Source organism: Balaenoptera physalus, assembly GCF_965194825.1.
Source record: "Balaenoptera physalus genome assembly, chromosome: X".
In the NCBI taxonomy this organism is placed as follows: domain Eukaryota; kingdom Metazoa; phylum Chordata; class Mammalia; order Artiodactyla; family Balaenopteridae; genus Balaenoptera; species Balaenoptera physalus.
In genome coordinates, this window is record NC_138903.1 from 126,103,636 (window position 1) to 126,128,866 (window position 25,231).

General features: G+C 37.1%; 1 pseudogene across 1 annotated transcript in view; it reads right to left on the reverse strand.

Moving 5' to 3' along the window:
* Nucleotides 1-356: 356 nt before the first annotated feature.
* LOC309652752 (tRNA pseudouridine(38/39) synthase pseudogene) overlaps nt 357-25,231 on the reverse strand; it is a 40,961-nt pseudogene continuing 16,086 nt past the window's right edge. Inside the window, exon 2 of the transcript in view lies at nt 357-4,678. The product of the transcript in view is annotated as a tRNA pseudouridine(38/39) synthase pseudogene (transcript). The remainder of the gene's footprint in view (nt 4,679-25,231) is intronic.

Sequence of the window (25,231 nt, forward strand, 5' to 3'; positions counted from 1 at the left end):
TAAGTAAGATATCCAAAACACTAGCTGATAATTCAGGGTGGGAGATATCAGAATAAACCACTGAGTAGGGGTGGCCTTGGAGAATAGCTTGGAGGAAAGGTTTGTTCTCTACCATGTGCACCACCACAGTTGAACATAGGGATATGAGGAGGGGTGGCAGTTCAGCTTGGGAAGGCTCTTCTCTCTAACTCTCTAGCCTCCTCATCATCCCCCCCACCCCGCCCCAGGTGTCAGGAATGGTTCTTTGAAATGTCTGAGCTACATCCACAGACGTGTCATAAGTGGTGCTTTGTGATGGCTAAGTCCCTCCTTAGCCACCGTTGGCTAAGGGTACGGCCCCTTCATTGTCCGTACGGCCCCTTCATTGTCCTGGGGAGCTATATATATAGCATGGTCAGTAGGCCTGGGGTAGACCACTGGTAGGCTTCAATACAGCTGAGGTGTGCAGGAAACTACCAGAGCCTAATACAGATATGGACCCAAAACCCTCAAGTTCCAAACAGGGGAAGATGAATGAGGCTCCCTATGAACTCAGGTCCAGAGATGGTGGCAACATAAGATGACCCTACCCAAGCTGTTTTCTTCATGGATTCCCTCTCCCCCAAGAATCCTACCCTCTCCCTGCCTGGCACAAACCCCCTCCTCAGCCCTGACCCCTTCTCATGAAGTCTCCCTTTCCATCAATATCCCATCTTCATCTCCCTAATCCAATGTCCCTTTGACCTCACTCTGTTGTCCTTCCAGGTGCTGAAGACAGCCACGACGGTAAGAAAACCCCTTCAAAGGAATCTGAGTAAAAAAGCCTCTGAAAAAGCTGTCAACCCTACAAGACAGCCTAAGAAAGCTACAGGACCAACACTCTTCAGCTCTTATCACAGGCTGGATGAGACACTGAATCAAAATCAAAATAATGCAGAGCAGAACCAAGAGGCCGTGCAGAAGCAAGTGCTGTGCAGCAACACGCCTCCAAGCGAAGCCCTGGCGAGCCAGTAAACTTCAGGGTGAGGCCAGAGACCTCAGAAATATCTGCCAAGTCTGAGGTCTGAGAAATGGCCAACTGCGTAGACATTGAATTTTACAGCATCAGGGTACACTGATGCTAATTAAATAATAATCAACTTGTGAAAATTTCCGTGTGTTTCTGCGAGTTCTCTCATGGTGGGAGCAGGGAAGGAAGGGAAGAGGCAGGTGTGTGAGGAGGGAGGGACATTGAGTCCTGCAAGGTTAGGGGTGGACCAACAGAACCACAGTTAACCAGACAGTGGGGATAAGGAATGGGTCAGGACTGAGTGATGAAGATAAATTTCCTACTTAACACTTGAACCCACAGGCAAGGTGGAAAGGGGCTTGGCATTTCTGTCTTTGGGGTAGGAGGCTGGACGAGGGGCACGACAAAGTGTACATTGCCAGAACCTATGTGGTTTGAGGTGTGTAGATGGCAGTATCATCCCAAGAAATAGACAAATCACTTCCAGGCCACCTACTTCATAGAAGTGTTTGTTACATCTCACCCTACGATGTCAGCGACTAAAGGTACTCCAGAGGGCCAAAAATCTCACTCTACTAAAAGTTATTGAAAGCACCCTGAGGACTAAAATAATGGTGACTGGAAGCCACAAACTTAACACTGATCAGCCCACTTTCTAAAGAAACTTAAGGTGGAGCAGTGGCTTCCCAAGGGCAGGGAAGTAAGAGCTGTCTGCTTTCAGTACAGGCAACTGTCTACAGAGAATTCTAAAACAACATAATCTCCTCTCCAAATATCTTTTATCTTTATTCATTCCAAAGTTGTTGTTTTTTCTCTGAAGAGACTATCCTTTTAAGTGGTTTTATTGAAGTATAATTGACATATAATAAATTGCACATGCTTAAAGTGACCGCTTAATGAGTTTGGTCATGTGTATACTTGTTAAACCATCACCAAAATTATAAGTGTGAAAATACCCATCACCCCCATAAGTTTCCCTTTACCCCCTGACAATTGCTTCCTCTTGCCCCTCTCTGCACCCCCATCCTCAGATAACCACTGATTTGCTTGCTGTCTCCATAGATTACATCTTCTAGCATTTTATATAAATGGAATCAGTATGTACCCATTTTTATCCAGCTTCTGTTACTCAGCATAGAGAGTCAATGTTCTTGTGTACGTCAATATTACATTTCTTTTTAATATTAAGATTGTTATTTTGTTGAGAGTGTAGTGGCATTTAAATGATGCCACAAACTTGCTTTAATTTTATTTAAAAATTAAGATCATTGTAAAGCCATGTGCAGTCATAAGAAATAGAAAGATACATTATACCCTTAACCTAGTTTCTCTCAGTGGTAACATCTCGCATATCTATAGTACAATATCACAATCAGGAAATTGAAATTGTTTTGATCCACTTACCATATTCAATTTCACCAGTTTTACATGTACAAGTCTGGGTATGTGTGTGTATGGTTCTATGCAATTTTATCACCTGTGTAGTTTCCTGTGATTATCACCACTACAGTCAAGATATAGAAAGTTTCCATCACAAGGATCTGTCATGCTACTCATTTATAATCACAACTATCTCCCTCCCTCCATGACCCCTGGAATCAGTAATTTGTTCTTCATGTCTATAATGCTGCCATTAGAATGTTAAATAAATAGAATCATTCAACATATAACCTTTTGTGATTGGCTTTTTACATTCAGCATAAATCCCTTGAGATATATTCAAGTGGTTGTGTGTATCAGTTTTTCTTTTTTGCTTTCTTTATTGGTGAGTAATATTCTATGGTATGGATGTACCACAGTTTAACCATTCATTTATTGAAGGACATTTTCGTTGTTTTTATTTTTTGACTATTACGAATAAGGCTGATATGATCGTTCCTGTATAAGTTTTTCTATGAACTTAAAGTTTTCATTTCTCTGAGATAAATGCCCACGAGTGCAATTGCTGGGTCATATGGTAATGGCATGTTCAGTTTTGTAAGAAAGTTCCATACTTCTCTCCAGAGTGGCTATACTAGTTTACAGTCCCACCAGTTCTTTTGCACTCTCACCAGCATTTGGTGTTATCATTTAAAAAATTGTTTTAAGTGATTCTGGTTCATGTATAGTGATATCTCATTGAACTTTTCATTTGCATTTCCCTGATGGTAAATGTTGGACATCTTTTTATGTGCTCATTTGCCATCTGTATATCCTCTTCACTGAGATTTCTATTCATGTCTATAGCCTATTTTTTTTTTAAACACTGGCAAAATCAGGCTTTCATGAATTTGAACACAAGGCACAGGTTTCCAGGTGCACAGAAATACATCTCCATTTTACGACTGCTTTTTAAAAATCTCAATCTTTTAGGACAGGGATAAAAGAACAAATTGTTTCTTATTTAAGCAACAAGACCTTCCTTACTATGACCTTATGGGCTTTTTTTAAGAGCTGATCATCTGAATTTCTAGGACTTCTTGCAATTATATATATAGCATGTATATTATTTCCTTTCTACACCCACCTGCCACTAGCTGGTTGTTGCCTCCTAGACCCTGGTGAGTTTCTTCTGTGGTTAAATGATGTTTTAGTTTCTGTATAAACACAGAGCCTCTTTGTTGTCTTCTATAAATAATATTTTCTTCCTCTGTGTGTCATTACAGTCCCTTTAGGCTTCTTGTTTCCTCTTCATGAAATAAACGTGGATGCTCGACGCATCCCCTACTTACAAGATGTTGCAACAGGATTCCTATACTTGACATTTAGGATGATCTATTAGGGGTTTATAGTGTACATTTCCACTCCTACTACAAATGCAATGGTCTGCATTATGACAGAGTTACTAACTTTTCTTTATTCTATCACTCCATCCATTTTTGGTCCTTTCCCACAGGGTACAGCAACAGAGTCCGGTCCTTCTAGTATACTATACAACATGTAAGTTTTAACAGTGTATTTAGCCTATAGCTGTCGGTGGTGGGTAGCACTGAACTCCTGAACCTCCCAATCCTAGATCCAGTTGATATTTTCAAACTTAAAGTCATATAAGACAAGAGAAAATTCTACAGCCATACCATATTGAGGTTTCTGGGGATATTTCTGTATGTTCAGCAGATTTATCAATAATCTCTGGCTTCTCCATTCCTTGGCCAATCAGAAAAAGGACAGCCATCATACAGCAGACTTGACGATAAAGGAACACCTGGCCAATCACTTCACATTGACATAACTAGAAAGGTTCTTGTCCTTTCCCCTCCCCCAGGCTCTGGACTCCTAGCTGTACTTGAGCAGAGAGAGTAGTCCACTGAAAATTAATCACTCTGCTGGCTACATGTATTTTACACAAGTTCCTGAAATCTTACGTGTCGTCCTATTTCTGAGCTGTATAATTCATGGTTACAATATCTAAATCAGCACAAGGGGAAAATGACAGTAAGTCTGCTCATGATAGCTGAACCTAGCACTGAAGCTGGGTTCTACAGGGGCCCAGGCCAGTATAGAGAAGTCTGGAAGGAGCACCTGATTGGAAATGTGGGCATAATCAATCTCTTTAGCAGCATCGTTGACCTCTTTCAAATTAAAATCCTCTGAATCCCTGCCCCTTGGAAAGTAAAAACAAAGGTCAACAGAAATCACCTGTCCAAAGTCATTTAATGTCTTCGTTTGTTCACCCACATCAGTGAGGGTTGGAGGTCTGCCTGTTTTCTCCTAGCCTAGTCTTGGTTAAGCCTCAGTTTCTGTTCAGTTGTATTGTGTTCTCCTGACTGGCAAAGCCTTGGTATCCCTAGTCCAGACCAGACAGACTAATGTTAGGGTTGCATGTCTTTGGTCATGAGCACTGAAATTAAAAAAAAAAAGAACACACTTAGCATTTCCAGTTCCTGAAGAATTTTCTCTAATATTTGAATTCTTGTTGTTGTCGGCCTGTTCCTTTTTAACCCATTGCATCTCCTTCTCCAGTTCTTGTACTCTTATTAGGAGTTTTTCAGTCTGGTTTCTGTTTCTGTCAGTTTTAGCAATGAAATGATAACCCCAGGAATAAAGGAACCATACAGGTCCGACCCATCTGCTTATTGTGGGCCACTGCTATAGCCCATTTTCTAATTGGATTTTTAAATTTTTTCACTGTTGAATGTCAAGAGCTCTTTATACGTTTCAGATACAAGTCCTTTGTCAGGTAATGTGTTTCATCATCATTATAGCATGTTTCACAAAACAAAAGTCATACTTTTCATGAGGTCCAGTTTATCAATTTTTTCCTTTTATGGATCACGCTTTTGGTGTCTAAGGACTTTTTACCTGGTCTTAGGTACCAAACATCTTCTCTAAGATTATATAGTTTTACATTTCAATGTGTGATTTTTTTCCGTTTCTGTATAAGGTATGAGATTTGGGCCAAGGTTTTTTTGTTGTTATTTTGTTTTGTTTTTAAACTATGGATGTCCGATTGCTCCAGGACAATTTGTTAAAAAGGGTACTCTTACTCCTTGAATTGCTTTTTCAGTTTTGTCAAAAATAGTTAGGAATATTGGTTTGAGTCTATTTCTGGGTTCTTTATTCTGTTCCATTGATATATGTCATCCCTCAGCAAACACCATGCTGTCTTCATTATTGTGACTGCATAGTAAACCTTAATACCAGGTAGGGTGACTCTTTCCACTTTATTCTTGTACTCTCTTTGTAGTTTTGTTATCAGGGTAATCCTGGCTTCATAAATGAGATGTGAAATGTCCTCACCCTCTTTGATTTTGTGATAAAGAGTAAATGTCAATGTACAATCTCTAACTGTTTGGTAGAATTTTCCAGTGAAATCATGTGGACATGGGTATTTTTTTTTTTCAGAACTTAAACTACAAATTCAATCTCTTTATTGGTTATAGGACTAATTACATTGCCTATATAACCTTGTTGGGGGGGGGTGGTAACTTGTGGTATTTCAAAGAATTGATTCATTTCTTCTAATTTTTCAAATTTATGAGTTAACAACAGTATCCACTTATTATACATTTAACTGACTGCAGGATCTGTGATGATAGTCCCTGTTTCATCCCTGATATTTGTCGTTGTTTTCTCTAATTTTCTCTTTGTCAGTCTTCCCAAAGTTTTGTCAATTTCATTGATTTTTTTTGAAGAAATAGAGAAAATCAATGGGGAAACACTATTTTATTCTTCCTTTCAATTTTGTTGATTTCTGCTCTTTATTATTTACTTGGGTTTATTTTCTTCTTTTTCTCCTATCTTCTTTAGGTAAGAACTTAGGTCTCTGATTTGAGACCTTTCCTTCTTTCTAATGTAAGCATTTAATGCTATAAATTGCTCTCTTAGTGGTACGTTAGCTGCATTCCACATATTTTGATATGTCTTTTCATTTTCATTCAGTTCAATGTCTTTTAAAAAAAATTTTCCTTGAGACTTGGTCCTTGACCCATGGATTATTTATAAGTGTGTTTAATTTCCAATTGTTTAGAGATTTTCCTGTTGTCTTTCATATTTACATATTTCTAGTTTGATTCCATTATGCTCAGAAAATATGTTCTGTAGGATTTCAATCTCTTAAATTTGTTGAGGCTTATTTTATGGCCCTGGATATACATTATCTTGGTATCAATATATGTTCTGTAGACTCTTGAAACAAGTGTGTACTCTGTTGTTTTTGACTCTTCTATATATAAATTAGATCCTGTTGGTCATTGTTTTGTTCAGTTATTCACTCTTTGCTGACTTTCTGCCTAGTGGTTCTATCAGTTGCTGAGTGTTAGGTGTTTGAAGTCCAAGTATAACTGTGGCTTAGTCAATGTCTTCTTTCAGCTCTGTCAGTTTTTGCTTTGTGTATTTGGAAACTCTGCTGTTTGGTTGATACATATTCAGGATAGTTATATCTTTGTGGTGGATTGATGCTTTTATAATAATGTAATATTCCTCTTTGCCCTTAGTAGCTCTCTTTGCTATGATGTCTACTTTACCTGATACTAATATAGTCATTCCTGCTTTTTAGTTTTAATTGTGGTAAAATACACATAACAAAATTTGTCATCTTAACCATTTTTAAGTGTGCATTTCAGTAATATTAAATCCATTTATGCAAGCAATCTCAAAACTGTTTTCACCTTGCAAAACTGAAACTCTATACCCATTAAACAACTCCTCAATCCCCCTCCCTCCATTCAACTTTCTGTCTATGAATTTAGCAACTCTAGCCACCTCATATAAATGGAATCATACAATATTTGTCTTTTTGTGACTGACTTATTCATTTAGTATAATGCCCTCAAGGTTCATCCATGCTGTAAGAATGTGTCAGAATTTCCTTCCTTTTTTTAAGGCTAAATAATATCCCATTGCATGTATAGACCAGATTTTTAACCATTTATCTATCAGTAACTACTTGGGTTGCTTCCATCATTTGCCCATTGTGAATACTGCTGCTATGAGCATGGGTATACAAATGTATCTTCAAGACTGATTACAGATCCTTTTGTGTATATATCCTGAAATAGAATTGCTGGATCATATAGTAATTCTATTGTTAATTTTTTGAGAAACCTTCATATTGTTTTCCATATTGGCTGCACTAATTTATAGTCCTACCAACAGGACACAAGGGCTCTGCCATCATATCCATTTCCCAGAAGAGTGATTCTGCCCCTCAATCTCTGGTGCAACCCTATTCCTTTTTTCCCCTTAATCTAGCTGAGCCAGGCTGGCATTTTGAAAAGTAATATTTTTTTTCAGAATTCAGGGAGGAAATACATTAGAATATGTTAGGAAGCAAAAACTTGCCAAGCTTGCCAAGTCCAAGTTTCTATTCCAAGTACTGTCACTTGAACTTTGCTTCCTACTCCCTCACCTCTTTGCCATCTTCTTCACCAAGTGTCAGCCGGCTGCTCACATCACCATCCCCTCAGAGAAATACACGGCAACCATGATTCAACTACATGACTTAGTCTTTTTACTTGGTTTTGGTCTCCTAACAAAGAAACTACTTTTTCCAGAGGCAACTGACAAGATGATTTTTCGTTATCAGTTATCACCACCATTATGAATAATTTTATTTCCTTCCAAATTTCTGATAGCATATTTTGTGTTTTCTCTGATTCATAATCAAATTATCCATTTTGATTATCTTTACCATGTGCCAAGGCTTGGATTGATTTTAATCTATATTTTCAATCCAATAATTTATGTTGCTAAATTTAACAATTCATTTCTCATGGTTCCTTTTGTTCTGTTTGTATTTTTAACTTTTTGAATTGCATATTCAGTTCACTTATTTTCATTCATTCTTCTTTAATGATGAAACTTCTTTAGTCTGGATTTTCTCATATGTACAGTTTGCCCTTATTTAATAGTAATATTAGTACCTAAGTACTTATTATGTGCCACTTTTATAAATATTGGGTTGGCCAAAAGTTTGTTCGGGTTTGGCCAACCCAATACTTTACATACATTTATTTAATCCTCCAATAACCTTATTGAGTAGGAAACTGCACAGAGGTTTTACGTTTTCTCATATTTACCCAAGATCACACAAGTAGTGGATGGCAGAGCCAGGATTGGAATTCAGGCAATCTGTCTGCAGATACAGTCCTTTAAATCACCATAATTTAAAAAGTAATCTATAGCACTTCCTGTGTTTCCCTTTTCCCATGGAAAATTCTGGCTGGGACTTGGTGCCTATTTATGTCATCCTGGTACAAATCAAGATAAATAGCAATATACAATACCCTTGAGTCTTCATAAACTATTAATATCTACATTTTGGAAACCTAACTGTTTTTCCACAGGAAGACTATTTCTTTTAAAGTGTCATCATAAGTAGCTCTTTCATGGAAATCTTAATACCAAATAGCAGTTGTTGAATTAGTTTTAAAACCTTCCTTTCTCACCACTTCTCACTTCAGACTATGTGACCCTAAAACCTTCCCTGAATACCCTCAATACATACAATATATTCCCCAGCTTTTAAGAAAAATTTCTGTTCCATAGTAAGCTCTCAAACATATTTTGAATGAATATATTATTGCATTGTGAAAAGCAAACTTTCAATGATCGGAAGTGGAGAGATATTTCCAGTCTTAAAATAATTTAGACACTTTGCCACTTAAAATTAACTTCCTATCAAATCTCCATCTTGGAGAATTATGAAGCTAATGATCCAGATGTATATAGGTAATATATCCTTCAAAACATCAACAACTTTGCAGAGAAGCTAAACGAAGATTTTTGTGGTGAATAGCAGTAGAAAAGAACCTACCATTGAATGTACAGATTTATAAATCAGTTCACACATGGGATTCAGTTGAATACGAGTAACAACTCAGCAAACATTAGCTCTTATCTTCATGTGTATGACAAGATATGGTAAGGTTCAACACTGGTATAATTTTTTTTTCTTTCACTTAATCTTTGTTCTCTTAGAGGGCTTGTATTTGTACATTATAATGAGAGTGTGATTATTCGATGCCTTTTTAGGATACTATAACTGAAGCCAACTTATTCTATCATTATTACTACCCCAAAATTATAGCTTCCTGACATACTCTAAAAATAAAATTTCTTAAAATTACACATAGGATTGCCTAAAAACCAGTATTTACAAGACTATTTGCAATGTTTTATGTAAATATCTAAATGGGGAGACCTAGAGACTGATACTTCAATCACATAAAATATGTTGTGAGATTTCTTTCCTACTACTTCCTTTGTGCTATATTGGGAAATCCCTCTGGTACCATCTAGAAAAACATTTGCTACCCTTCTTGTCTTTACCATTATCATTTCACTATTTGCTCTGTTCCAAGCCAATACTGAAAGGAAACTGAAAATGAGTATACTCAAAATTAGTCCTTCAACTCATCCTTTTTTTAAAATCGGAGAGTGGATGGAACGAAAACATCAATCAATGCTAAGTCAATAACACTTGGAAGAAAATGTTCTGTTCTTGCTTCCCTAATCATCCTTCTCCTAATTACTTCCTGAACAAAGTCTGACTTTGAGGACCATGATATGACCTTCGTTTTGACTTTATCTCGAGTCAAATCAGAAGTTTCATACATTTGGTATGTCAGCTACCACTACTTGAGAAAGTCATTTTGAAAGTGGCAGTCTAAGTGATTGCCCTTAACCAAGGGCATGGCGACTGTGTCTAAGCTCAGCCCAGTGGACTTGTTTCTCACAGCCCCACATAAGTGAAATATTTGGCTGTGGACAGCTGCTACAAATCACTGTCACCCAAACCTGTATGTTGTGGCCTGTTTCTTTCTGGCATGCAGACAGTTATGCCTTATATTGAACCATTTTGAATTGATGGAAATTTCTTATTCATCTCATAGTTTTGCATTTGAATCTGTATACTGCATTTTCTGAAAAAATATTATTCAGAACTTATCCTGAGCACTCCTGTAGTACTTTACTCCATAAATATTCTGTCAGCCAAACAATGTTCCCTGTTTTCAGTACCACATCCATTATTCAGACTCAAAAAGGCACTGAAGATAAGGCTCAGCATTCCGTGTGAATCCTGGCTTCTAGTGAGTATTGGCCTTAAACATTTCTCCTGCACTTTGTGGGCATAGGCCTGAGCCTCACCATCCTACCAAGATATTAAAATATGCATATGGGACTTTTAAAAATCACTTTTTAACCATCATAGTGATAATTCGTTCAGAATGAGATATTTATAAAGTCTCAGCTGATCCTCCAAAAAATTATGTGTCAATATGGCAAAATAGTAACTTCATGTTGGAAGAACTTAGCAAACACCAACTTAAGTGACTAAAATGAATATCACTAACAAAAGAGAAATTGACATCTAATATACCTACTGATAGGGTGCACTAAGAAGAACACAGCATCTTTTCAGTGTTATTCCTGTCAAAAATGTATAACTTAAATCTATCGTGAGGAAATATCAGATAAACCAACATAAAGAGATAGTCTACAAAATAAGTGGTCTTTATTCTTCAAAAATTTCAATGTCATTAAATACAAAGAAAGGATGAGGAACTGTTGTAGACTGAAGGAGATTAAAGAAACATAACTAAATGCAATGAATGATCTTAGGTGGGTCGTGAATGAGGAAATGCAACTATGAAGGTTATTATTTAGACAAGGTCAAATTTGACAAGGGATTTTAGAAGGATCAGAAAACTTTTTCTGTAAAGGATCAAATATTAAATATTTGTAGACTTGTGGGTCATATGGTACCTGTTGTAACTATTCAATTGTATTGTTGTAGGCCAGAAACAGTCATAGACAAAATGTGGTTGTGTTCCAGTAAAACTTTATTCACAACAACCAGCAGTTGTCCATGTTTGACCTGAGACCTAGGGTTTGCAGATTCCTAAATTAGAGAATAGTATTATATCAAAGTTAAATCTCCCAATTTTGGTATTACTGTGGTTTATTGTTCTAGGAAATACCTCCTAAGGTATTTAGGGATTTAAGGTAATGATGCATAATATATGTGACTTATCCCTTAAATGGTTTTGGGGGAATAAATACTATATATTTACATACTATATGTATTATTTACACAGAAAGAGAGAGAGAGAAAGAAAACAAATGAATGAATGAGTGAAAGCAAGAAAATGTGATGAAATATTGGTGAATCTGGTGAAGAATAAAGGAAATTCCTAGTACTATACTTGCAACTTTCCATAAATTTGAAATTGTGTAAAAATAAAGTTGAACAAAAAATCTCAATTAAAAAAATAAATGTGCACACCAGATGGATGCCTATTTTGTCATTGGTTTTCTAAACCTACATAGTCAATCCATCGTTTTAAGCTGGTCTTTTCTGTCACGCATAATAGCTATACTTACATTAAATATTTTAAAAATTATTTTAAAAATGTCTTCACTCAACATGCAATCTATCTGTGCCTCTGTTTTTGTGACTCAGAGAAATGATCTTAAACTTAGTATTGAGAGGGTATAGTAGAAAGAAATTTGTGGAGTCAGAGGATCTGAATTTGAACTTCATCCATGTTTCTTATTAGCTACATTTATAGGCAAGTCACTTAACTCCTCAGTTTATTCGTCTATAACTATGCCATAGTGTTGTTCTGAGTATTGAAATAATGAAGATGATGATGCTATAAAATCCACGAAGTGCTATGCACAAGGGAGAGTTCCCCTTATTTATAATGACTAGATTTTCTAAGCTAAAGAGCAAATGTATAATATACCATTGCATTTATGTATGTTTTTAAAACATCAGATGAATATACTTTTACGAAACCAAAAACTTTGAGACAAGATGTCAAACTAACATGGGCTTCCTCTCCAAACCCAACCAAAGAGGCAACGAAGAAGTCAAGATATTGACAGAACACAATCCTACACTCCACACCTGAAACAAATGTGTGAGAACTCCTTAGAGACATATAGAAAGTGTTTGGGTCTAAGAATGGAGGGGAAATGACTAATGGAAATTGGAGAGGGTAAAGAACCCAAGGCAGGGGGATAAGCTGGGGTAAATGATTCCCTTTGTAGCCACTAATTTCCTTCACATTGTCCTGGAGAGCCCCAAGATATCCATGTGATCAAGGTGGGCTAAGTCAGACTTGGAGCTGGGAGGCACCTCTCAATTGCACTTATGAACCTAGATGTCTAGTTACTGTCCTGGCACTAGTCTGAGACCACACAGAGCCCTCATAAAACAAAATACATATGGAAAAAGCAATGAAATAAATAAAAGCACAACCCAAAGAGTGTTCAAGCCTGGACACATGGATCTGTACCTGCTATATTAATGTGGGGCAATCAAAAGAGTCTCTAATATTGAATAAACAAAAAATACCAAAGATATCCTGCTTTTTAAAAGATATACTTGAAAATAGAAAACTGTTGTAAATAAACATATGGGGAAATAAATGAGGCACATATAAACCACAAGATTTAACAGCACACAGAAACAGGTTCTTTGAACATGGTACGACTGAGGCAGGTTTTAAACATGACCACAGATTATAAGGGACTCCTTCATTTGAGAGGTGAGTGCTATTTCCCCTCTCCTTGAATCTGGGCTAGATTGGGATGGCTTCAGCAAATAGAGTCCCATGGCTGCCACTCTGTATGCCTTCTGACTGAGTCATAAAAAAGTCAAGCAGATTCTGAGTCTCTAGGTCCCTTAGAATACTCGCTCTCTGGGTACTTCCTCTTGGAACCCAGCTATCATGATGTGAGAAGCCTAAGCCAAATAGAGAGTCCATGTGTAGTCACTACAGTCTACCGTCCCAGCCCCAGTCTTTTGAGTCTTCCAATCTGAGGCCTCAAATATTGTGGAACAGAGACAAACCATTCCTCCTGTGACTTGTCTAAACTGATGTCCCACAGCAATCTTCAACATAATAAAAATGGTTGTTTTATGTAGCAATACATAACTAAAACAAAAAAAAATTTTAGAATAATAATAAATAATAATAAAGGAGTGATAAAAATCTTCTGTGTCTTGAGGAAAAATACACCAAATAAACCATGCATTAACTAATAAATTCTAATGTAAATGATGAGATCCTTTGACCTTAAGAACAATAGAAGTAGTATCTGTCAAAACTGTGGAATATATCTAAAGCACAACTTACAGAGAAATTTACAGTTTTGAATATTTTTATTAGACTATGTGGAAAAAATTTTAAAACCATTCAACTAATTAAGCTTGAAAAAAATATCAACAGAGTAAATCTGAAAAGAATAAGGTTTAAAATACAATTAAGGGCAAAACAAATGAGACAGAAAACAAAATATGAGAGAATTAATAAAACGAAAGCTGATTCTTTGTAAAGACAAATAAGAAATATATTTATGCATTACTCACCAATATAGCTAACATAATCAGAAAAACAAAATGGAGATCAAAAAGTGAGCTCATATACTTATTACTGGGCCTGGCCAGATGATCCAGGATAAATTCCCTATTTTAAAGTCACTGATAAGAATGTTAATTACATCTGCAAAGTCCATTTTGGCATGCAACTCAACATATTCGTGAGAAAGAAGAGAGAGAGAAGGTCACAGGGGCCAAAATTTTGCCTACCACACCTCCCATATCCACATGGGCTATCAGACTCCTTAAATTCTTCTAATGTCTATCTTGTAAGCATCTCATCAAAAACTCTGATCCTCTCTCATGAGGGTTAAATGTTTGTGCTGTCATCTATTGTGATTTTTTCGTATCTTTAGATCTTAAAAAAAGCTCTGTGTTTTACTTTTGTATGACTCTCTGCTTTTCTGTTTGGGAAGCTGAGGACCACATCTTACTTTTCTCTGCAGCATCTCCAATATCTAACATTGCAATCAGTGCCCTGTGTCTAGTCTGTAAATGTTTGCTTGGTAAGGAGACAGTGTTGCTTAATGGGCTTTGACATAAAGCAGACCTGCGTTCAAATGATGGCACTGCTACTTATTAAGTGGATAAAGAGCTGTAGGATGTGTAAGTTATCTCAACTTTCAGTCTTACATCCTCATCCATAACATAGGGATAATGCCACCTCTCCCTTATAAATAGCCATTATTAACTGAGAAAACATAGGCACGTTAATTCTGTCCTTCAAACATTTTTGTTATCTTCTAAATGTCAAGCCACGTGCCTCCTAATGGACGTTTAGTAGTAAATTAGACAAGCTGTCTCTTTCCTCATGGAGTTCGCAGTCTAGAAGGGGAAATATACAGTTAAACTACTGTGTATTTTTAATGCGTGGTATATGAACCAAATTGATTCTCTTTGAGTCGGTGGCCCATATATGGGAAATACCAGTGAACTCCATGTAAATTTGCAAGCTTGCCTAGCAATATTTCCAGAGAATGCCTAGCACACTCTGTTCTGCACCTGATTGTTCTTCTCTGACCTACCATGTGTTTATCTAGTCAACTTTCACTAGTTAATGACTCTCTGCACAGTCCTTTTGGATTAATGTTTCTAGTCTACTGTCTGTTTGGTTCTTAATCTCAGCTTCAATCCTTAATGCTGCTTTGCAAATCACCCTTGTTCCCATTCTCTGCCGGAAGAGGGCTTTTTGTCCCCAAACTACAGTCAAACCCATCTCTGGGATCTGTCAGGGAGGAAATTTCCCCCTTCCCTCTCTTGAGTTCTTGTGGCTGGACTAACAGTAAAATTGATGTAAGGCAAAACAAATTTTAATTCATGCATATGGAGGGCCCATTTGGGACCTCAGAAGTGGCCAAAGTAGGCAGCTTTTATACTTTTTAGACAAGAAAAGAATACAATTGTGAGGAATTGACAGGACCAAGAAACTTAGGTTTGGGTACCTTATTAGTGAAAACTCTAAACAGAGTTTGGGCTTGGGGTAGTCAATTAAAGAAGTCACAAGGTTTGTACATATAGGTTTCTTGGCCCCAATTCCCTATCTTTGGTGATAAGGGTGTCCTTCTACCTCCAGATGCAGGGAGAGCACCTTTCATGAGAGATTTATTTCCTGATTTCAGGAAGACATAAAGCAGGTCAGAGTGCCTCTCCTGCATTGGCTGTTTATTAAGTAACTTTAATTCAAAATAATCAATATGTCGTTGAGGCACATTTTGGGGTGGCCTACCCTGGACCCCAACAGACCCTTCAAGGCTTAGGGCCTCAAGGTTTATAGAGAAATATTGACCCTTGGGACAGAAATGCAGAGTTTCCATTTCTCTTATCCTGTACGGCTTAATGGATTTTTGTTCCCTCCCCCATCCTTCCTTCCTTATTAATCAAGACAAACTTAAATTTGAACCCTTGGCTCATAGCACGAGAGAAAGTACCAGAAGATCTCATGGACTCCCTCCTCCAGATACTCTAAGCACTGGTCTCATGTTGTTCCATCAGCCGTATTTGCACCTGGACAAGTTTGCCTTGTTGTCCACAGAGATGACGCCACTGAAATCTGATTTGATGTGACATTCAGCATTTCTGGAGAATCCATCTGAGATGTATCCATTTGAAGAGTGTGCCTGTATTTATTTAAAAACTGAATCTGAAGATAAGGATCCCCCTATATGTCCTTCTTAGAATTCAGTGCCAAGAAAACAGGTGTTTGGGTAGCTTTGCTTCTTTTCACCAGAAAATCACACAATATTATCCAGTGGGTCCTGCTTCTTGTTTGGGCTGCTAAATTGATTGCTCAGTTTCTATACTTCATTCATTCCAGATTCCAACCTAATTCTCTCTGACCTCTTTTAAAATAGGTTCTCACATGTATATGAATTTGTATTTGCGCGTACTCTTATTTTTTTGCATTTTAACTGCGTTTATCAAGAAATATTTTCATATTGTATCTTAATCCTTTTAGAATTAGGCATGTTGTAATTTATAAGTAATTTAAATCTCTTAAATATCATCTGGAAGATGAGTTCTTGCCATGCTGAGCCCTCAGATAAATATGCACAACCTTTCAGCAAATCTGCCAAGTCATAAGGTACGGATCCCGTTTATAGTCCAAATTGACACTTGTTCCCACAAAGAAATAAGTGATTAAAAAGTACTAAGCTCTTTATAGCCAATCTCAGGATACAAAAAAAAAAAATACAGATTCATGAGCTCATTCTTCAATACTGAGTTTTGAAATATTTTGGCTAAACTAGACAGCTCTATACAATGTAACTATGAGGACTGAAATGGTGCAAATAAAATGATGTATAAAGCAATTTATTCCAAATGAACCTGCAGTGCCTGCCTAGGTCTTTGCTCTTTTGAGCCTTTGATCTTCATACCTGAAATGACTTAGGCTACACATTAATAAGGTTTGGCTTAAAACTATACCCTAAAACCCTAGCCAGGGGTAAATGCAAATACTACTAAGCACAGGTTTCAGCAACCCCTTGCTATGTTTCTGGAGATGAGAGGCATTATGGATCTTAAGCAACAATTAGTTAGATATTTTTTTCAAAATATACGTTGAGCCCTAATATCTAAAATAGGAAAAAGCAAAACCACCTGATATGAAACATAGATAAGAGACCCTGAACCCTAATGCAAACAGGTCCCGGGTTTGGCCATCTCTGTTCTGATGGCTCATTGTTCTTGATGTATCTGGTACTTCTGGGAAGAATGCTGATTGATCAGAGAACTCAACCCAGCACCCAGAAATTCATATGTTCATGTAGACATTAATATGTAAGACAGAAATCTGAAAAATATTTAAAGTTATTTGACCTCTCTGAATCTAAATAAAAGTGACTGGCTTATAGGATTAAATGAAGTACTGTGTATATTGAGGCACAGAAGATGTTTAATTATTTTTAGGAGAAAATAAAAATAAAACAATATTCGGCAAAATTTGTCATTAAATTATAGAGAGGTTACAGTTAACATCATAATTCACCATTATTTTTCACTTTAAGGTTAAAAATCACTAAATATGAGCTGAAATTATTTTCTGATTTTATTGAGACATAATTATATAATATATAAAATATATATTATAAAAAATATAAAATATAATACATAAATATTGTATATATTTAAGGTATACAATGTGATGATTTGATATCCTATATATCGTGAGATGATTATCACAATCAAGTTAATTAACACATCCATCACTGTGATGAGAAAAGGGTTATTTTGAGTTGCTGCCTAGGCATTTTACAGTATGACAACCCTGCTCACACCCAAAGTCTGGACATTTAGATAAGGATCTGAGTTTAGGATTACTGCCCCAAATTCCTGCTTTGATTTTCCTGGAGCATCTTTTAAAATAACCACTTAGAGCTGAGCCCACAAAAAGATACTGACGTCTGCCCCAACCATCTGATAAGTAACAGGTGCTTGCTACCCTGCTCTCCATCCCCTGCTCGCCGGTGACCTGGGATGAAGGACTACCCTTCCCCTGCCTCGTTGCTGGGGATTGTTCTGCCATCACTATTTACACTATGGCGTTTTGGGGGGAGTCACTCAGTGCATTTTATGATAATCCTCAAGAATAGGATTGTGGTTGGCCTAGTCTTCACCCTCTTCAAGTTTTCCAGGATCATAAGCAATATACCCAATACAGCCCCTCTTACCACAGAAGTATCAGAGTAAAATTTGAATTAAACATTGGAAACACATGCCAATTGTCCCTGGAGAATTTTCACATGGAATCCACAACACGCAATGTGAATCATCAAGAATGTAACCACTGGGTGTCCACCTCATTCAGGCAGATAAAGGATCATTATGCCCATTTTCCCCAGAGCTTCAGTTTTTGTACATCACTTCTAACCCCACCCCATCCCTGGTATACGTGGGCAATTATATGGTCTATAGCATAACTCTGATATAGTCTTGTCCCTTTATGCTGTAGAGACGACTCATCCTCCTTCTTTATTGGGCATCCCTTGGGCATCCCCTAGTCTGAGGTGGAGGCAACCACTGAACTGCAAAGTTTGAAGAACAGTGAGTGACAATGAATTCTAATCGCATAAACAAAGATGAGGACCCAAGCAGAATTCAAGATAGTACAAAGGAAATATATAGCAGCAGAAGGCACTCAATTATATTTCAACTTGTTGGAAAGATGGGCATCGTCTCTCTGGTGGTCCTGCCACTTGGTACTAATAAAACAGAGCAGTAAGCGTTCCCCAGCAGCCCATACTGCAGCCTGCTTTATGTCAACCCTTGCTTCCTTTTGTGTTCATTAAACTTCAGGAAACAAATACAAACACATAAAATGCTTTCGGATAGCCTCCCACTTTGCCATTTGGAACCTAGATGTTTCAATCACCTCTCTCTGCATCAGCTGACATGTAGTGCAATGCACAAGACCAGATGCAATAACAAATTGAGAAAAAGAACCCAATAAAACTCTTGGCATTTGCTTTGGGCTGCCTGTTCTATGGCAATAGCAGATGACAGCCTCTGTGCCTAGATTTTTTTTTAAACTCCTTAAGAGCTCTAACAGAAGTTTTGGTGGACAAGGAAAACACCAGGAATTGATCAAGGCTTGCATCCATTCTGCTTTGTTTCATGTAAAATGCACACTGGAAAACATGCAAAGATCCTTTCTGCTTTAATCTTAATACGCTATCCGGTGATTGAAATTACCCACCTTCTGGTTGGGACCATAAAATCAACAACCCAGAGAGGAGAGGTTTTATTTGACAACTGCACTACTAAAAGATCTATGAAAAATATTAAGAACAAGTACTTTTTTATACTCATAAAAAGGCAGTGAAGAAAACTGCAAAATCACTTTTTATTTCTTGCCAAGGGCAAGAAAACATAAGCATAAAGAGCAAACCAACCACAAACAGCATGGATATCACTCTACATTCTTCATGTTTATGCAGCATGTAATGAAAAAGGCTTTCCAGAAATACGAACTGTAAATACATCTCAGAGAAAAATGAAAATGAGAAAAAAAAGCTAAGGTATTGTTTTGTATAGGGATCTCACTTTTCTTCCTTGCCTTTATCTTATTTGCCTTCCTATCAAAGGAGAAAAACCACAGAAGTGACAGTAAATCTTTTTGAAGAGTTCTAGTTAATCTAAAGAGTTGATATTTCTTAATGACAGTGTTGAAACAAAGATAAGCTGGGCAGCATGATGTAGGTTAAACATTCCCAAGGCAAAAGAGATTCAGCAAGAGGAGGGAGGTCAGGGATTTCAGGGCTGAAAATGTCCTGGTTATGGGGCCTATGCAATTGGTCTATCAAAAAAAGGCAATGTCAAGGAGAAACACAGTTTTCCACAGGTAATTTATAAAACATGAAAGTGAGCATTCTGCTTACTTGGATGTGTAAGTACCACCAGCCTTTATAAATTTAAAGTATGGCCTAATGAGCTAAGCAGCATATTAAATCAAGAATAACATAATTCTTCTTATAGATTAATGATAAATTTCAATATGCCTCTGAGGGAGGGGAAAAATGCCTTTAAAAGATCTACATAAAATATTTTCTTAGCCGAAGCTGCCACTGAGTTGGATAATCAAAATGTGTTCTCGGATATGGGGATATATGTGTATGTATAGCTGATTCACTTTGTTATAAAGCAGAAACTAACACACCATTATAAAGCAATTATACTCCAATAAAGATGTTTAAAAAAAAATGTTTTCTTGCAATTGACATGCTACTCTTCACATTACAGTGGCTATTTAAACAAATTTTTATCTTGATTTTGAGAAAACAAATGTGGTTTATTTCTATATTGATAAAATGTGGTTTTACTTCTAAATAAATGGTCTCTTATCCTGCTTTCCCCAACTCTTGTTTAAATGTTAAATACATGTAAAAAATAGTTTCAAAGATGGTTAGCTCTGCCATCTTCCCAATCCTTAACTCTTTTATCAACCTCCAGGGTGGAAGGGTGGGAAAGTGGGAAAACATTCAAGTGAAAATGAATGGACTCACTAGTCAGTGTCTCATATTGGACACTGGTGACACCCTTCTCTGGACTTCCTTTTCTTCTACTACAGCAATAGCTCTATTTTCCTGTTGTGCTTTAAAATGTCAGTTATTTTTTTTTTAATGGGACTATCAAAATCCAAATACATTCACTGGAAAAAAATATATACAGCTTTATATAGCTAAATCTTATTAACCACTTATTATGCGGTAGTCACTGACCTAAACTATGTACTCACTTATTTCTCATTTAATCCTTACAACAAACCTAAGAGGTATGTGCCCTTTTCCATTTTATAGATGATAAAATTGAGGCAAAGAAAGATTAAGACATTTATACTATATGGAAATAAAATGGGAATAAAAAGAGCCCTGGGCTATGTGCTGTGAAGGATCGAAAAATGTTATAATCTATTAGACAAAATATATTATGACATTTATATACAAATATAGACACAAAGACCTATAGTATAAAAGAATGAAATAATAGTTCTAGAGATATAAACCAAAAAATTCCAGCCCAATTTAGGCAACTGCTTAGTCAACCAGGTGCATGCACACACACATACACTAACACACTCAGGTCCTTTATGTAATGAGGTGGGTATACATAAATAATTGTGAATGAAGAGGAAAAAGGAATGGGAGGATATTAAAGCAAGGAAGCAGATTGGCATAGATAGTGTCAAATGACAAAAATAATGCAAATGAGTAACAGATTTGATGTTCTTTATTCAAGGGAAAATAATCCGTGGTTCTGGGGAGTACAGTGCCTCACAAACAGTGGAGCACTGTTTGGGAGGGATTTGAGCCAAGAGCTAGTTTTACAGAGCGTTAGAAAAGGCAACATGGAAACAGGGCATGATTGGCTAGGAGGTTGGGATTTCCTTACAAGGCTAGTTGGTCCTGTTTTCTAGGGTAAGTTGAACTAGCTAAAACTGAATTGGAAGATTGTGATTGGTGTATGTTAGGTTTCCCTAGACAGGTGTTTCCAGTAAGCACAGGCTGATTTGGCTTTAAATTTGTGATGTGGACAGGACCACTTAGGTGTCCTCCATGTTGAGGGTCCTGATATACGAATTACTATTTATAGACCATATGGTCCAGTGCAATTGCTAGAGCTGGGCTAAGATTTATCTCTAACAACACAGTGACCAAAAGGGGGTAAGAGTTAAATAACAGCACTATTGACATTTTTGACATGACAATCTTGTGTCTTTCAAGTCTATTCTGTGCACTTGCAGGACATTTAGCCACTGTCCTCTAAGTCATAGAGTAGTTGATTGTAGCAGCCCCCAGTCTTTTTTTTTTTTTTTTTTTAGCCCCCAGTCTTTATGACAATCACAATGCCTCCACACATTTCTAAATTCTGTAACTCAGTGGTCCCACTTGAGGACCACTGAGTTACAGAATTCACATCGTTCACCATCTTCTATTTAGAAGACAGTAATCAATTACTTTAGATCAGATTCTCAGTGCTGACCTTTTTTTTTATAATAATGTTACTTAAATGTATATAAACAAAGCTAAGTACAAACTTGTTTTGATAACACACAGTAGTATAAAACAAAGTAAAATTTATAATTAAATGACAACAAAATCATAATATCTATGGAAACAAAAGCACTCTGCAAAACACATATAATGATACTGACTGTCATGGCTCACGTCTTTGAGCTTTGTAATACCTATGATACCAAGGATTGTATGATGTCACAATTCTTCCCATCATTTTTCTATTGTCAAGCCATTTTCAACTCACTTTGTACAACATGTCATTGCATAATTTGGCCTTCACTGGTGCAAATACATCACTTAGATATGAAACCCACACCTAACGTTTCCTCACTAGTTCAAGGCTAAGTAGTAGTACTTGGAGCCAACACAATTACAAAACTAAACACAGGCCCTGACATCATGTGGCAATATTCAATTAAAAGATAGTTCATCAGGAAATTCAGAGGTCTCCAAATTACAAAATTTTCACTGATTCACTCTCTTCATTAATGGAATTTTTCTAAGTGATTTTTAACTCTCATTTGTCCCATGTACATGCAGCCTAAGATAAACTACGTAGTTCTTTGTGGAGATATAGACCAGTATTCCAATTTAAAGAATAACAGATACTAATGAATACTAAAAACATCAGTGAGCTCTTATCACCGTCACCAATCACATGATGTGGTAAGCATCGTTTTTCTCTTTGCAGATAAAGTTCTGCAGATAGCACTGAACACAAAAATTGGGTTTATGTCAAGTGTCATCTCCTCTTTGCATACAGCGTGATCTTATTCCTGTGTTATTCTTATTTAAAGGATTCCATTTAGCAGGAACATTCTTGACTCTAGAAGAGTTTAGGAACTAAACAGACTCAGCGTATTTTATACACGACCCTCTGAGACTAAACTCTGTGCTTTATTTCTGTAGATTAGGGAGCACTTCCCAAAGTGTATTCCTCAGAATCCTAGCTTTGTTGAATATCAATTGGTATTTGCAATATTATAAGAAATACATCTTTTGATCATATATTTCTCATACATAGTTGGTCTTTGTCTACAGTTCCTGGCTCACAGCTCCCAAAACCCTTGGAATTTCCTGAGCGATAAGAGCAATGGGAGCATCTTTTGTTATAACATCTGGCCTCTTGTTCTCAGCTCCTGCAAATGCTTCAGAGCCATGAATGTGAAAAGGGTGTCTTGTTATTTACAACAGCTCCTTCCCCCCACTACTGGGTTTATGTTAATGAGGTGACTTTTGGAAAGCACCTGAGGATGGGGGCTGGGTGCCAGGGGAACCAACCATGAATGGAGGGTGGAAATTTAAGTGCACCCTCTGATTTCCGGGGGTGTGTGTGCTGGAGGTTGAATCAACTACCAATGGTCAATGATTTAATCAATCACGCTTAGGTAATGAAGCCTTCATAAAAATCCAAACAGACCTGGTTCAGAGAGCTTATATGATGGTGCCCATATGGAGGTGCTGGGAGAAGGTTGCATCTAGAGATGGCATGCAAGCCTCACGCTCCTTCCTCATGCCTTGTCCTACACATCTCTTCCTGTCTGGCTGTTCCTGAGTTATATCTTTTTATACTCAACTGGTGATCTAGTAAGTAAAATCTTTCTGAGTTCCGTGAGCCACTGTAGCAAAATAATTGAAATCGAAGAGGGAACCTCTGATTTATGGCCAGTTGGTCAGAAACACAGATGATAACCTATGCTTTCCACTGGCATCTGAAAGGGAGGTTGGCCTTGTAGGACTGAGCTCTTAACTTGTGGGATATGATGCTATCTTTGGGTAGTGTCAGAATTAAGTTAAACTGTAGGACACCCTGCTGGTGTCAAAGAATTGCTTGTTGGATGTGTCGGGACATCCCCAACAGTGGAATTGGTGACCAGAACCCCGTTTTAGTGTTCTCCTGAAAAAAATGTCATCAATTGAAGCTGTGTAAGAAAGCAGTTAAGTCCTTTATTACAGGACTTTTTAGAGTTTTTAACATGCTAAAGTATATTGTACACCTCAAGGGGAAGCTGTAGTATTCTCAAATTTATTTTACCGTAAAAACTTTAATATTTCTATCGTTGTATTTATCATAATAAATTTCAAATATCATGATTCTGAAACAATGTTACTGTAGCTAGCAAAAGCTCAAATAGTGTAATAAAGGAAGAAATAATCTGGGAGAGGTATTTGGCTCCACCACTTATTAGCTTATGATCTGGGACAGGAGCTTAACTTCTTCAAGCCTCATTTTCTATTTCTGAAAACATGGATCATAATCAAAATTATGTAATAGGGTTGTTAAGCAGATTAAACATGGTATGTAAAAGAGCTAGCAATCAACATTAGGTACTACTATTTCTCATAGGCAATTTGATTGCCTTCTTCTCTCTTTACTGCAGTACTAATTCACCTACTCATCTGTGTAATTGCTGAAAGTCAACCAAAAACGGTTATGAAAGATGCCAATGAAAATATTCATTTATCCACTCATTCATTCAACAAATAATTATTGAAAGCCTATATGCATTAGTCACTGTGTTAAACTGTGAAGATAGGGAGATGGGTGTGACACAAAGTTCCTGTCTTTGAGACGCCCGTGGCTTCTTATGGGAGAGAGCCATGGAAACAGATCAGTGTCAGAGCATAGAATTCCACTCTCTGCAATGCTCAGGCCTCATACAGAAGAAGGTATGATAGACTATGTGGGAGGAAAGAGAGGCAGCTATGGCTTCCTGGAAAAGGTGATAGCTGACCTTGAATTTGAAAGAAGACTCACAAGGTTAGAGGTAAGAAAAATGGAGCAAGAAAGGCACTCCAGGCTCGGGGAACATCATAGAGGCTTGAAACAGCATTGTGTGTCCTAGAAATTTTAGTTCGTTATTTCTATAGCAAGAAGTACAAGGAGGACAATGATAAATGGGACAGCAGGAAGCACCATCCCTGTACAATAAATACATGCAAACCTCTTTCAAATGTTGCCTTGCTTTGCATTGCATTTTACAATTTCATTCTTGGTTGGTGAGTTAATTCATACAAGCAACTCTAAATTATAATTACTGAACTCTTACTATGTGCCTGGCAGCATCCTAAGATCTTTACATTTGGAAACATTTAATTCTCGCAACTCTCTGAGGTATACACTGGTAACACCACTTTACAAATAAGAAAATCAAGCCAGGAAGCTGTTAAATGGCTTGTCCAAGTTCATGAAGCCAGTCAATGACAAAATCGAGATGGACTCCAGAACCTATGTTCTTATTACCAAGCCATTCTCTCTCTCTCTCCCTGGCATTATTACTTGCTCTGCCCATCCTCCATAGCAGAATGTGACATGCTAACTTTTCAATGTTGTCTCTTAATATTTTGCCTGTTTCCTTCATAGCACTTATTCCAACTTGTAATTGCTTTTTTATTCTGTTTTGATTTTTTGTCTCCCCC